The sequence below is a fragment of the Myodes glareolus genome, chromosome 5, assembly GCF_982192425.1.
Source record: "Myodes glareolus chromosome 5, mMyoGla1.1, whole genome shotgun sequence".
Taxonomy (NCBI): Eukaryota; Metazoa; Chordata; class Mammalia; order Rodentia; family Cricetidae; genus Myodes; species Myodes glareolus.
The window spans coordinates 46,675,245-46,690,655 of record NC_142030.1 but is presented as its reverse complement, the minus strand read 5'-3'; the positions used below and the strand labels follow the sequence as shown (position 1 = coordinate 46,690,655).

The 15,411-nt window shown below is 45.5% G+C and overlaps 1 protein-coding gene across 1 annotated transcript in view; it reads right to left on the bottom strand.

The window, feature by feature from the left end:
• The window catches only part of Rarb (retinoic acid receptor beta), a 338,172-nt gene that overhangs the window by 168,259 nt on the left and 154,502 nt on the right, over positions 1 to 15,411 (bottom strand). The gene's annotated exons all lie outside the window — the stretch shown is intronic.

The window sequence follows — 15,411 nt, the reverse complement described above, 5'->3', positions numbered from 1 at the left end:
CTGTGGCTCTGAAGAGGGAGGCAGCTAAGGGGCAGCCTAACACACCCTACCAAACAACAGAGGACCGCCGCCGTTCACGCTTGCTGTTTTCAGAGACGGAAGCAGAGAATCCAGTTTATACATTGTTAACACAAGGCCCACGCGACACAGAGGACATTTCTGTTGTCTGTAGATCGACTCCTATTGCACCCTGCAGGTTAACACGAAGAGCAGGAAATAAAATTTGCTCACTCACTTGCAAGTGCCGCTGGTGCTCTCTCTCTCTCTCTCTCTCTCTCTCTCTCTCTCTCTCTCTCCCTCCCCCCTTCTCCCTCTCCCTTCTTCCCTCTCTCTGTATATACACATATACGGACACACACACATATATGTATATACTCTCTCTATATATACATATACATACATATGTGTATATATTCTCTCTGTATTCATATCTACATATATCTACACACACATTAAACCAAGTGACTGGTGTGTATGACATATGTGTATATATACATATATGAGGGAGGGAGAAAGGGAGAGTACATACCAGATTGTACGTAACTGGACCGGACTGTCTTTTCAGGTAATAACCAGGCGACTCAGTGCACCTGCCATGCGGTCATCAGAGGCAAAATCCTGGCACTTTTGGAGTCTTTAGATGTTGTTTGTGTCTTAAGTTTCCTTAAAAGCCCCTGGACTAGAGGATTCGTGCCCAGTCAGGATGGCACTGTTGGGGACTTTATGGAACTTTAAGAGGTGGAGCCTATTAAGGGCTTGGGGCTGGGAGTACAGCCTTGAAGTGGATTATGGGGTGTTAGCCCCCTGCACGTTTTTGCTTCCCAGTCATGAGAAAGGAAAAAAATAGCCCAGGGAGCAAACAAGAAGGGAGAAGACAAAGGAGAAGGAACCTAAATAATGAACATGCATGCACGAGAGAGAGCGAGCAATCTCTGGTACATGCAGGAATGCAAAACCTAGAATAAGACCAGCGAAGAGGAGGTGACCCAGGACATAAGAGGGGCCTCTCCTAGGGAAAGGAGACAAAAGATGCTAGTAATTGAATTTGGGGCACATTTTTTACTGCTACATGTGAGCTACATCAACATTGCTCTTTGTTTTCAGGAAGCGCTGCAGTCTTCTAAGATCCAGGAAATGCCATTTGGTTCTGTCCCAGCGCTGGCCACTCAATTCCTGCTTGCTTGTTTATTTTTTCTTGAGCAAAAGAAGTTTCCCTAAAGGTTGGCAGGTGGGATAAATCATGCAGAGGAAAGACAGGGAAATAACTCAGGAGGAAGGAAGGATTCATGGTGGCACCAGCCGGGTCAGGGAAATGGCCATAGAGCTGCATTCCTGAGAGGGCCCGCCTGCAAGGAACTCCACTGGGTTGAGACGGCTGGCTTTGCCCTGGGACTGAGTAAGGGGTCATCCTGGAGGCCAGGCACAGGGCCTGGGACTTGGAGTGTTCTGTTTTAGATTAAGTGCTGGGTTCACCACAGGGGTACAGTGTTGGGAGGAGCAGGGACATGTCCGCTTTTCTGAGACCTTGCTAGAAGCTGTCTGTACCATTGAATGGTGCGTGTGTGCAGACTGTGGGAAGGGACACCCACGTCCCCTCAGTGACCTCACAGGAGCTGTTAGAGACTTCCTTTGCATTTCTCTTGTTACAGGATAAGAAATGCAAGGGCTTAATAATGATACGCTTTCAAAATTTGTTTTTGTACCCAAGAGTAGGCAGGTCTTTGTTTTTGAGAAAGGGTCTCGTTATTGAACCTGAGTGGCCTCAAAAGACTTAGCATCCTAACAGCTGAACTCATAGGCACTCATCTCTTTTAAATACCTTTCAGGTAGTTCTCATCTGGTTCATTGATAATTGAAAAAGTGCCTCTCCCTGCCTCCTTGGAGAAGCTGTTCTTTAGTCCTAGAGGTTAGCTACGCGTGACGCCGTGTCACAATAGTCTATGGAGTCTAAGACACTCATGGATGTAACTTAGAAGCAGTGGCATCATGTGGTCACATGTACCTTCCAGTTTTCAGAAAGCTGAGACAAGAGGATGTCGGGTTTTTTGTTTGTTTGTTTGTTTGTTTGTTTGTTTGTTTTTTGAGCCCACCCTGGGCCACACAGCAAGTTTCAGGTCATCCTGAATTCCTATGAAATCTTGTCTCCAGAAAGAATGAATAAATGAAAGAAAGAAGGGAAGAAAGAGAGAGAGAGAGAGAGAGAGAGAGAGAGAGAGAGAGAGAGAGAGAAAGAAACAGTCTTTACGTGCCACTAAGGAAAAACAGCTGCATTGCTAAACTAGACAGGCCATTAGCAAGGAGATTAACGTTGATTCAGGGAACGTTATACCATTAACAGCATTATCTTGAACTGTGAAACATGTCACCTCTTCTGTCCAGGCATCCATGCCTGGGGAGGAGCGACTATGCTCCCTCCAACACAAACTGCCTTTCATACTGTCTGTGCTTGCCTGCTAATACTCGAGCAAATGGAGCCGGAGAGACTGCTGGGCGGGTCAGCTGCTCGGACAGCAGACGCTACTCATTTTGCGCTTAACGTTCCCCAGGAAATTCAGGAACTAGGCAGGTATGGAATTGCATTCCTACTCTGTAACATGTACCCCAAAGCTAAGTGACATGTTCTGAAGGCCCCTTAGTCACATCAGCAGGTCCGTGCCTTTAGAAGGTGAAGCTAGGTCTCCGTTGGGCTGCTTTGAATATTCCCATGCTCAGGAAACATTAGGGAGGAGAAAGGCACAGGCTCCCACTTCCCACTCCAGCTCCCGAGGAAGCCGGGCACCTGACTGGAAAATAATGAATGTGTCCTTGCCCCATCTGCTCTGGCATGGGGTCCCCTATTTTATCTCTGTGGCTGCTACCTGTCACCGGGTGGTGCTTGGCGCCGACAGTGGGGCGTTTGAACACACCAAGACTATCTAAACAGACCATTAAGGGGTAGTAAAGCAACACCAGTGAATGACGGGCCTATAAATCTCCAACAGCTTACGCCTCCTGCACAGAGCTGGCCGCTGCGATGTCACTGTGTTTACATAAAATCAATTTTTACAAGCGATCTTAAATAATTAGGGAGGTCACCGTCATCCACAGATAGTCTACATTCAGTGGAGTGACTTCAGCATCAGTCTCCCTGATTTCTTTTGCTGATCTTCCATGTGGGTTTTTTTTTTCCTCTCAAGCTGCTCCCTTCTCTGATAGCTCCTTCACAAACGTCTGAATCCTTGCTTTACGAGGAGGAGCGACACCTCCTTATCAGTATTTTACAGACGAGAGACCTTGACATTCCCTACGAGCCCAGTCTTCGTGAAGCTTTTTTTCTCTGTGTCTTTCCCTTGAGTTCTCTCGTGGTCAGCCCTTGAAACATTTGGAGGTAGATAAACTGGGGGAGGCAGGCACAAACAGATGCTACAAACCAAAGTTGGAGACGGAAAGCGAAAATCCTGCTGCGTCTGTGACAGCAGAGACTACTTGATGTAAGTTCCTCTCTCAAGCCTTGAACTTTCTTAGTGCGGGTTGCCTGTTACAAAGCTTAAATAAAACAGAATTCCTCTCCATGCCACACACCCAGGAATGAGTGACCCACGGCACTCGATGAAGGTAACGATTTCATTGATAAAATTCTCCTCTAGAGAATCCTGTGTTGTGATTCGCAAGTCAGTGTGCCACCCACTTGACCTGCCCCACCAGGGAGAAGGGAGCCACTCCCCTGGTGGCTGTGGTGTGATAAATCCCTACTTGCCACAGGACGCTGAGGACTCCATTTGTTCCCTAAAGTACGCCCATAACCCGCCCGCCTGCCCGCCGTCTGCATGCCTTCGAGACAAAGCCTGGCTACTACAGAGTGATGACTATGCAGCTTCCCATAGAGCCCGTTTTCATCGTTGTCGCAAAGGTCTAGAGCTGCGCAGCTCTGTTTTCTGCGGATGGGAACACGCCACACTGGTCGTTGATGGGATCAGAGCTTGGGTTCTTTGAAAATCTATGCTGCCACGCTCCAGCACCCATGCATTTGTGCTCAACAAATTTTTTGAATTAAAAAACAAACAAAAAACGTAACCTGGAAAAAGTTTGTGAGCAGCAATGTGAGAGAAAAATCTAATATTCCTAGATGTGAGATGTATTTGGGTGCTGCTTGGCTACTGAGGAGCCGCATGACGAGGGCTGTACAATGAATCCCATGGCCTCAACTGCCCTGTTGAAAACGAGTCTTCTGGCTTAAGTTTAGGTTCTAAACCTTTTATTTTTTGCATGTGTGTATGCATGTTGCATGTGTGTGAACACAGTGTATTTGAGGGTGCACATGCATGCATACATGTATGTACATGTGGAGGTCTGAGGTTGATGCTGGATGCTCTCCTCCGCAGCTCTCCACTGTGTGCATGCATTTACACAGTCTCTCATTGAACTTGGAGCTGGCCATTTTGACTAGTCTGTTGAGCCATCTTGTTCCAGAGAGTCCTAGCCTCCATTACGTGCTTGTTGAGATGACAGGCAGGCCACCATACTCACAGGCCTCTGTGTAGGTCTCTGGGATCAGAACAAAAGTCCTTTTTCTTGCAGGACAAGCTGAGCCATTTCCTCAGCTGGGGTTCTAAATCATTACCGTGCTTTTTCTCATGGATGGCTCTAATTCTCTTGGATGTTCTTATCTGGGAAACATGGGCATATGTCTAAATGTCTCCTTTATTCCACAACCCTTACTGGACATTTCTGTAAACCTTCCCAAAGATTTCTATCATTAATCACCCCTATTAATAAAAGGAATCACTATAAAGATAAGTTAACAAACTCTGGTTGGTTGTTTTGATCCTGCTAGAGTGACCTATTTCTCATTACTGTACTTCAAATAATTCATATGAAGAATATCTGACCAGCATCTGACACGCCTGGAAGGTGCAACTGTTCCTGTCTGTGAGGGCCATCTTGTGTGACCCTCTCAGGCTTCTGTCTGCATTTCTCTCTGTCCCCGCGACAGTCAGTCTGGGCACTGTCTTGTCGTGTTCCCTTTTCAGGGCGGTTGGTCTCTAGTCAAACAGGCAAAGCATGGAAGGATTAGGCAGAGTCTAGGAGCGCCTGCTGCTTCACCACTGGTAATAATGTGGAGCAGGTCTGAGCAGAGTCTGCCACTCACGCCGTGCGCTATTTGTCTAAACATCTGCAGCTCATATTACTCCTCTGCGAGCCAGTGGGAGAAAAAGAAAGACTGAGCGTTAGCAATCACTTCTTCGGTATTTATCAGCACACACACACACACACACACACACACACACACACACTTAAATGCACAACACTAACACACACTCACATACATACATACACGTATAACCACACACACACACAAGCACACATCCACACATCATACAGATATACTTCATTTTCTTAGCAGAAAGAAAATGACAATTACAAGGTATTTCCAGCCAGCCACTGTTACCGTGTCCAAGCCTACCTGACACCCAGAGCCTTTCCAAGATGCTGTAAGCAAACATGGACTTGCTGAACCCCTGAGTCTTGTCACCTTTCTTTCTTTCTTTCTTTCTTTTTTTTTTTTTAAAAAGCAGCCTAGTCCATGGTGTGTGTGGGGGGGGGGGAGGAGGAGAAGGGAACTGTGTGTATAAGAATGTACATGTATTGTGTATGTGTTTAAGTGTGCACGTGTGTTGTATGAATGTGTATATTTGTGGGAGAAAAGTGCAAGTGTACATTAAGTCAGGTGGTTTTCTGGCCCACACAGTAGTCACAGAGATGAGGAAATTTATGGGGAGGTGTCCTTTACACATCTGTCTGTAAATGTCTATTCTACAACAAATTAAGGGTTGGGAACAGAAAGTTGACTGTTGGCTTCTGTGGCCTGGAGGAGATTACAAAGCCACATCAAGTAGGGATCTTCCTGGGTCCTAAAGTATAGTAACTGCAGAAAGTCTCCTATTACTGTCTATACTACCATTAATATTAGATATTATTTGAGGCAAACTGTATAGTGGCCATTGATTAGACAAACCGCACAAACACCGTTGGGGTCCCCACTAGGTATCAGGCATTAAGAATTTCCCTGGGAAGTTGATAATGAGCTCTGAGGAGGAAGCTAAATAACAGGATACCCAAGATGGCGAGGGCAAAGTTCCAAGTCATGTAGCCAGTTCTCCACTAGCAATCCATAGCTCCACTTGGGGGTTTGCCTAACAGACAAAATGCGATATTATACCTGCGGTGAAGTAATCTTCTCTGAGCTAAGGTTTACAGAGCACTCCCTGTGGGCCAGGCGTGGTTTTAAGAGCTCTGCACAGATTAGCTCATTTATTCCTCATTAATCCCGAAGAGGTATATGTAACGTTATCCTCATTTCATAGCTGAGGAAATTAAACCATTGGGAGACTCACAAGCTAGCCAGGCTTACTGAGCTCAAAAAGGGCAGGTGAAGGCGGGGACCTTGGGAGTCTGGCTTCAGAGGCCCAGCTTTTAATTGTTCCCTCTCAGAAAAATGTCTGGGTTGATCGTAGCCAGCTACAACTCATTCTCTTCATGGTCCGCACCTCTCAGGAAATAGCTGCATGTGTTCATAAGGAGGACTCAGAAGAAAGTGAGGCATGGACTCTCTTAATACACGGCCATCTCTTAGTGAGGAGAGACATGAACTCCAGGACTAGGAAGGGTTCAAGCTAGCCTCAAGTCAATTACTTATTTCATATGCATTATGTATGTCATATACTGTCTTAGATAGGATTTCCATTGCTGTGAAGAGACACCATGACCATGGCAACTCTTATAAAGGAAAGCATTTATTTGTGGTGGTTTACAGTTCAGAGGTTCAGTCCATTATCATCGTGGTGGGATATGGCAACATGCAGGCAGGTATGCTGCAGTAGGAGGAGTGGAGAGTTCCACCTCTTGATCTGAAGGTAGTAGGAAGTAGACTGTGACACTGGGGGTAGCTTGAGCATAGGAGACCTAAAATCCTACCCCCTATAGTGACACACTTTATCCAACAAGGTCACACCTACTTCAACAAGGCAACACCTCCTAATGGTGCCACTCATTTGGAGGTCATTTTCTTTCAATCCATCACATATGTTTTAGCCATGTTTAGTTCATTCATCCCTCAAAATGGTGCTTCGCTCAACAATCTGTTCCAGGAGCAAGGACTCCTTACTTGATCATGTATATCACCATGCTCCTGCTGTGTTTCGTAGTAAGACAGTGTGGTAGTTTGAATAAGAATGGCCCTCATTGGCTCATGTATTTGAAATCTTAGTCACCAGGAAATGGTACTGTTGGATAGGGTTTCTTTAACCAGCAATAGACCAATGACTAAGACAGATGAACTTGGGTTTTAAGGCAATCACTCTAAGTACGAGAATTCTACATAGATAAGAACCCATGGCTACGACGACACCTAAAGAATCCATTATTTCAAGACAAATGGACCAAAGGAAGCATTTTGTCTGCAATAACAGGGTGGTGGAGATGAAACAGCATCGGCTACCTTGTACACGTAGGGTGCACTGCTTCTTGCCTCCTTTGAGGGTGTAGCTTTTCCTAGGTGGGAACGCCCATGGAGGCCAAGTCCTCAGATTGTATTCCTTACCCAGCAGCTCTTCTTTAATGCAGTTTTTGTGGCCAACACAGTGCCGTGATGCATGTTCCCTGTTTTCTAGCAATCTAGTTTATTTCTCTCTGCTGGGTTTTCGGCAAAGACCATTCTCAGCCTGACAGCTAATCAGAGCATCCCGCCCTCTATAAAGACTGTGGGCTTCAGGGAAAATGTCAGGTAAGAAACAAAAGATGCATAAAATAACCTCAGAACTCTCTGTGTGTTTCAGGCTATGGTTCTGGAGTTCTTTGGAGGCAAAGTTGAGATTAGATTTGGTATGGCCACTGTTCTTCTGAGGACTTGGATAGAACCCTGTGCAGAATCCATCCCAGCAGGGGTTCTGTTAGGCTTGGGCATCTGCTCTTTCCCTTCCAGGTCTATTTGGTCTTCTTTATCCATCTTAGAAGCTAACATTTAACCTTAGATCCTATGAAGGGGAGGCTGAGAGATCTTTATTCTTTCAGTCCTTTCCCAGGCTTGGACAGCAGCTGGACAGTGTTGATTTACCAAAGGCCTGTAATGTCTGTTGGAGTTGCTGTTCCAGAAACACTCCAGCATACACTAGCCTTCTTTTAGCTTTGGAGTCTGAGCATATCAGTGAAGGTTTGCCATTACCGGTATCAGAGTAGCTCTGCATCTCTTGATCTCTCACAACTCTATACATATTTTAGGCTCCCTTCAGCCTGCCCATTTTTCCCTGCTGGGAATTTACATAGTACAACATTAGGTCTCAGGACTCACTGTTCTCTATGCTCCGATCATTTCCTCTGGTCTGTGTGCAGGGGTTTCCTCTCTAGAAGATGACCGCCACGGCACATCTTGATTGACAACTTGATGGGTTTTAGAACTACCATAGAAACAAAACCCTGGGCTTATGGGTAAGGGGTTATCGAGATTAGGCTAATTAAGATGGGAAAACCCATGATAAATGCTGGAGGTTCTATTCTGTAGGCTGGGTCCCCAGACGGAAGAAAGGGGAGAAAGAGAGCTGAACACAAGCATCGCTTGTTCTCTGCTTCTTTTGAAGTATTATTTATTTATTATATTTGTGTGTATGTGCACACCTGTATGCAAATGCTTCAAGGTACATGCTTGTCACAGGTTACGCGTGGAGGTCAAAGGACAACCTTGTTGAGCTTGTTCCCTCCTTTTATCTTTTTAGGAGTTACAGAGTAGAACTCACGATGTCAGGCTTATGAGGCAATCCCCTGTACGTGCTAAGCCATCAAGCTGATCCCCGCTCTCTGATCCTCTAGACGGAGTGTGACCAGCTGCCTTGTGCCTTTTCCCACCAAGACTTCCCAACGATGCTAGAAGTCCAGTCAAACTGTTAGCCGGTTTAAATTCTCCCTTCCTCAAAGTGCTTTCTGCCAGATGTTTGATCACAGTAATGAGGAGACTTGTCAATACCTTGACCAACTCCCTGATTTCTGCATCCAGCTGTGACCCACCCCCAGCTCTTGTATACTCTTCCTCTTCCTCCTGACTCTTTCTTTTGGAAATAAGTAGGATACCAGTTTAATCATGTCTTTGGTTTGTGGTGACTTGAAGAATCAAAATAGAATAGACCTAAAATTCTCCTGAGATATTATGTGACCCTTCCTTTGCTTTTTCTGTTTGGAAATTTATTATACAGCAGCTCACATGTGCACACTTTACTAAGGCATTGCTTTGTCTTCTCCTCTGGAAGTTTCTTTGATATATTCTTTTTCCTGCCTCATCGCCAAGAACTGGATGTCAAGTCAGGACAAAAACTCCTTTCTCTCTCTGGAAACAGTAGATGTTGCTGGTTCGTGTCTGACCAACCACTGGCTCACACGGTTGGAAGAGACCAGGTGAGGTACTCAGTCAATTCTCAGACACAGAGGATTGAAATGCTTTTATTTCAGTCACCAAGGGAGAAGAACACCCTAGTGGAGATGCCAAATTATGAAATACTTCTCTAAGTGCTGTAGAGCCTTGGGCATCTGATTTGCACACTGAGTTTTAGAGTTAAAAATAATTAGCTGAGCCGGGCAGTGGTGGCACACACCTTTAATCCCAGCACTCAGAAGGCAGAGGCAGGCAGATCTCTGTGAGTTTGAGGCCAGCCTGGTCTACAAGAGCTAGTTCATGGACAGGCTCCAAAGTCACGGAGAAACCCTGTCTTGAAAAAAATCAAAAAAAGAAAAAAAAATCATCTGAGCAGAAAGAACCCAGGATCTCTCAGAAAGAACATATTATTTATAATTCATCACCCTCCTTTTTCTTTTTCCTTAGCAAACCTTGGCCTCAAACTTGCGCAATCTTCCTGCTTCAGCTTCCTGCATATGGGATAATTTCTTTGTTTTCTAGCCCAATAAAGTCATTTCAGAAGTGCACAGATCTGCTCTGATCTACACAATGCCCCTCATTCTCTAGTCCTCACTCTTTCTCGACTTGCCATTCAATCATCCATTTAGTCACACTCATATTAATAGTGTCTGTCTCTCTCTCATTCTGTCTGTCTCTGAAATCTCACCTGGACAAACAACTTTAAATGCTACTTATGCAACAAACACTCCCAGACTTTTATCCCCAGTCGTGGCTGCTCTAAGTCTAGACTTTACTCTGTGGCAGAGAATCTTCCGTGGCATTCTGACTGATTTTCAAACACACACCGCCAAGGCCGATCATGTGACTTTTCTTTTTACTCTGCGACCTGCACCTAGCCTGGCTTCTCTGGAAGTTTTCTCCACTGTTCATCAAGTTTCTTGGGTGACAGGGCTTCTTAGACTCCCATCTCTTCTGAGCCATCACTCGGTCCCATGAGTCCAATCCCAACCCACGTTCCACATCTACCCAGTTCAGCTACTCTGGGACAGAAAGCTGCCATCTTCTCTGACCTGGCATGTACTGCAGCTTCCTAATTTACGTTTCCCCTTCCATTCTGACCTGCGTGATAAACACTACTGGCAGAACCACAGAATGAGTACTGAAATCCATGCTTTACATTTCCGCTGATTTTGTACCCAAGGCATCAGTAGGTGATCTTTAGAGGTATTTCTGTTTGACACAATTGTAGAGAATTGAGGACATGGCATCCTCTTTCTCAGGTTGGGGTAGCTTTAAGACACTGTAATGGAAACACAGACCCACCCTCCCAAGAACTGCTAGTAGCCTTCAGTTTGGGCTTCCCAACGTCCAGAAACAGGGAAACAAGTTGTTTTTCATAAAGGATGTAGCTTGTGGCATTCTGTGTCAGTTTCACAAATGAAGGAAGACAGATGCTATCCTTAGAGGCCCTGTAAGGAGTTACCAACCTGTTGGATTTGGAATTGTCCTACCCCTGAACTATGAGAGAATACAATTCTATTGTTTCAGAACACTGAGTCTGGGGTAACTTGTATGACAGCTGCAGAAAGCTAATTTAAGCTCACAGGCTCATGCCCCCATTGGCCACTGTCTCCTTTCTCCCAGGCTGTTGCTCCCATTGACCACTGTCTCCTTTCTCCCAGGCTGGTGCTCCCTTTGACCACTGTCTCCTTTCTTACAGGCTGGTTCTCCCATTGGCCACTGTCTCTTTTTTCACTCTGCTATTCGTCTACAACAGCTTTCTTGGGCCATACTCTGCCCAGGTTGGCCACCACCAAGCCTCCCTAGATCAAGATCAAATGGCATTGCTTATGCTTCACACGGACTATCTCGACATTTTAGCAGGTCTTTGCTGGCCTTAGCCTCTGTTCCTTGTTAACCTACTTACATCAGGGATCTCCTCCTCCCATTTCTTGGGTACACATTTTCTCTGAGATTGAAACATTTCATCTTTCAGGGGAAGCTCATTAAGACAGGAAGTAAACAACTCAAAATAGTTAAAAGGAAGTCCCTGAAACTGACCAGATTCACCAGGCTCCTTCTTCCTCAACTATGTAAAAGTAAAAAAATACTACTGCTTAGAGTCCCTCTCAAGCCAACTGAGCTGCTTGTAAGAGCCCCTGACTGAGAAGCATAGAAAAATCAGACAGCAGCCAAGTGGTCTGGAGGAAGCAAATGTGAGACAAGCTGCCTACGAAAGGATCAGACAGACTCAGACAGTGTGCAGAGGACACTCTTCTGCCCAGTGAGTTGCCTGCAGGCTGTGCAGTGTGTTTTGGGTTTCAGCTTTGTGAACCGTCACCCATGGCGGGGTGGGTTTGGTGGTGCAACTGTCTTTGAGTCATCTCTGCTCCTGTAAGGAACACCTTACCCATAGTCCTCTGGTTCATGAAGTGGGACTTTGGCGGTGTCATCAGTTTCCTTTCTGAGGAGAGCAGATGTCTGTTCGTGTCTCCCAGGAACGCAACATCATTTCCATACCCAACTGAGCTTTCTGTTTTCTGAGTCTGCCTTAAGGTATCTGCCAGGGCCATAGTGCTGCTCCCTTCCCTACCATGGGTGCTTGTTATAACTGTTTTTTCCAGATAACTTTTGTTATGCTCCTATAGTTTGATGATTTCTAGTAATTATAAAGTATTTCACAAATACAATAGTCTTATTTGAAAAGAAGATTATAGATAATAACCTTCTAGATCTCTTAAAGTGACCTTTTAACAGTCCATCCTGTTCCTCGTTCCGGAGGGACTTGTGTTTTTCAAGACAATTTATCTATAAAAGTAAATCTTAGAAAACATACAGTCTTTCATGTGCACTTAAATATATATGTACATGTCTATGTATATAAGTACATAAAACACATATGCATACACTATATGCATAGATAACTTGCTTTTTATTTAACTATAACTAATGCATACAATTACAGCTTATAAAGGAGGGTCAGAGGTTATTTTTTGGTTCATAATGAGTGGCTTTGCTGTCTTGCACCTGTGGTAGAGATAACGTATCTCAGCAGTCTTGTGTGACAAAATCGTTGCTTCATGGGCAAGACACACACGAGGAAGAAAGTCATCCTCTTACTACCTGCCATCCCCTTACTAGATCTTACTAGATCCCAGCTCTTAGCGGTGTCAGGGCTCCACCCAGCCTTCAACACAAGAGCCTTTGGAGGACATTATCCATACAGAATACGGTATGGTGAGTGTTCTCCTCGTCCTGGGGCTCTTTACCTGGTTCTGTCTCTCAGAGCTGGGAATGTAGGCTGTTAAAGGAGTTGGATGTGAGCATCCTGCATCAGCTTGCTTACAGCAATGGGAACTATTGTTACCGTTGATGCAAAGTCACTGAAATGGATACACATTCCCAATGGTGGAATGGGAGCGGGCAAACGGGCTTCTGGTCTTTAATACGATGTATATGGGATGTAAGAACCACGACTGTCTGCATGTCGGTTGCCACTACTTTGGTCTCACAGCCTGGTATCTAACCTGTAGGGGAGGATTGTTCCTGACAGGACAGGAAGTTCTCTCTCCTAACAGTGCAATCCTTCCAGAAGTGCAACAGGGGCTGCGGAGTGGCCCCACATCACATCTAGTCCTGGGAAGTACGTGGCAGATGTCATTTAAGACACAAGGAGCACTCTTAGTTGTCCAGTCCCCATTGGGTAGGGACAAGGAACCCCTCTCTTCAAAGGGAGATCATCTTTAGCGATGGCCCTCTGTTAGAAGGGCTGTTCATTTTCTGGGGCAGCACTTCCGGGGTGACCTCATCTTTTGAAGGGCGCTCATCACCTACATCCTGTTATGACCTTCTGCCTGTCGCTATAACCATAAAGATTCTGTACAGAAGATGCAGCTATGGCTAAGTCTGGGCTAATTATATGTTTCTTACTTGCATTCATCTCTTCACCTCAGAAGATAAAATGAATGAATGCCCCCAAATGCAAGCACAGTACGTAGGAAATGCTGTCACTCACGTCTGTAGGGAGAAGCTGTTGTCTTCACCCAACGGTAAGTTTCTCCGCACTAGCAGAGACCCAGCAGAGACAGCTAGAAGGATAACTCAATCTGGACTACTGCTTCCGAGAGAGAATGTTTGGGAAGGGGCATTTAAGCCATACATAAGTTGCGCCCTGCAAATTATTTCTTTCATTGTTAGTTGCCCAACTTAAAGCTCCCCACCCCACTTTCTTTTCCCTTTTTTTTTATTGATTTTTATTGAACTCTACATTTTTTTCTGCTCCTCTCCTTGCTTCTTCCCTCCCCTTCAAATCTCTCCCAAGGTCCTCATGCTCCCAATTTACTCAGGAGATCTTGTCTTTTTCTACTTCCTAAGTAGATTAGATCCATGTATGTCTCTCTTAGGGTCCTCATTGTTGTCTAGGCTCTCTGCCCACCCCATTTTCAAAGTTCTAGTTCCGTCTGTTTTCTGGGAATTGTGGTGCTATCTTTAGAGACCCCAAAGCCCTTCTAAACAGAGGTGGCCTCTATTAACCTGATCATTGTTTCCAAGCAATTAACACCTAATTGCAATTTCCGCGTAGCTACTGTTTGATCTATTTTCCCCACTTTCCATTTTTCTAAGAAAATAGTAATACCACGAGCCAGAAGGTGAAAAGTCACTTTGTAGAGGGGGACCATGGTGCTGGGCGATAATCAGCAGTAGGCTCAAATCTTGTTTCTTCTATTTATTAGCCTTGCAAATGTGTCATGGTGCTTAATGGCTTTGAGCTACGCTTTTCATTTGTAAAGCAGAAATAACAACATCCATATTACAAGGCTGCAGCCAGTACTACAGGAAATGGATGTGGAGTCTTAGCGGGGTCCTCCATACATCAACTAAATGTGAGTCTAGTTGCTCCTCACACCTGTGGGGAGGAAGGCTGTGGTAAATAATCCGTCCCGTGTGCTCCGCAAAGGTGTTTATGTATCATTCTTCAGGCTGCCCAGAGTCGCAGGAGGACCACACCAGCAAGGTGGCCTCTTCAGTGTGCCATCCCCTTTCTATCCTAAAAGCTGGCTTGGTGGCTTTCCCTAGGACTTGTGTGGCTCTTGTAGAAATGATGTTCCAAGTGGGGTGTATGGGGAGGCCGTCACTGGAGGAACTTAGCCACTGTCCTGATCTCCAGGCAGGCTGAATTAGTAACAAGAGCAGTAACCAGACTGTTCTTTGATTTTGATTTCTAGAACAAGGTGGGAGGCCCTCTCTTCTCCTATGAATAGAAGCACAGCTATGATTGTGGATAGCAGACACAATGACATGCCGTTTCTTAGATTAAGTCATGAAGAGCTATGTTACATCCCCCTTGTTCTTTGGGACAAGTGTTCTGAAGCTACCATATAAGGGGCTACTTGAGATAGCTCAGTGTCTTGTTGCCAAGACAGGGTTCCAGCTTGGTGACCAATGTTAGAAGGAGCAAACTGGCTCCCAACAGTTGTCTTCTGGCCTACACACATGTACATGCACGCACACATACACACACACACACACACACACATACGCACACACACACACACACATGCACACACGAACGCGTGCACACACACACACGCACATGCACGCACACACACACTCCCTTACACATACATCCAAATGAAATAAACAAATAAAGATGAAATTAAAAATAAGAATTCTGACTGCTCAGGTATCCATGCCCCTGCAGAAGTGCACAGTGCCTGGAGGGTGAGGTTCTGTCCCCTGTGCCATCTCTGTGTCAAGAATCCTCCACATGGTTCTGGTCTCCAGCTGTCAAGCCCAGGGTGGCCCTTGGTCATTGTCAGCCATGGTTGTGACATGACATTGTTGAAGAGAGGTAAGCTGTCCCCCTGTGCTGTGTCCAAAGTCCTATCTTTCCGTCCCTACCTGTTGGCTTCAGAGTGGGTCATTGTCCGGCAAGCACAGCTAAAGATACAGCTTACACTTAGTGTGAAGGGCTGGAGTTATGGAAGTTTGTTCACCTTTTATGGCGCCTGGGATATTCTGGGCAGGAAGCA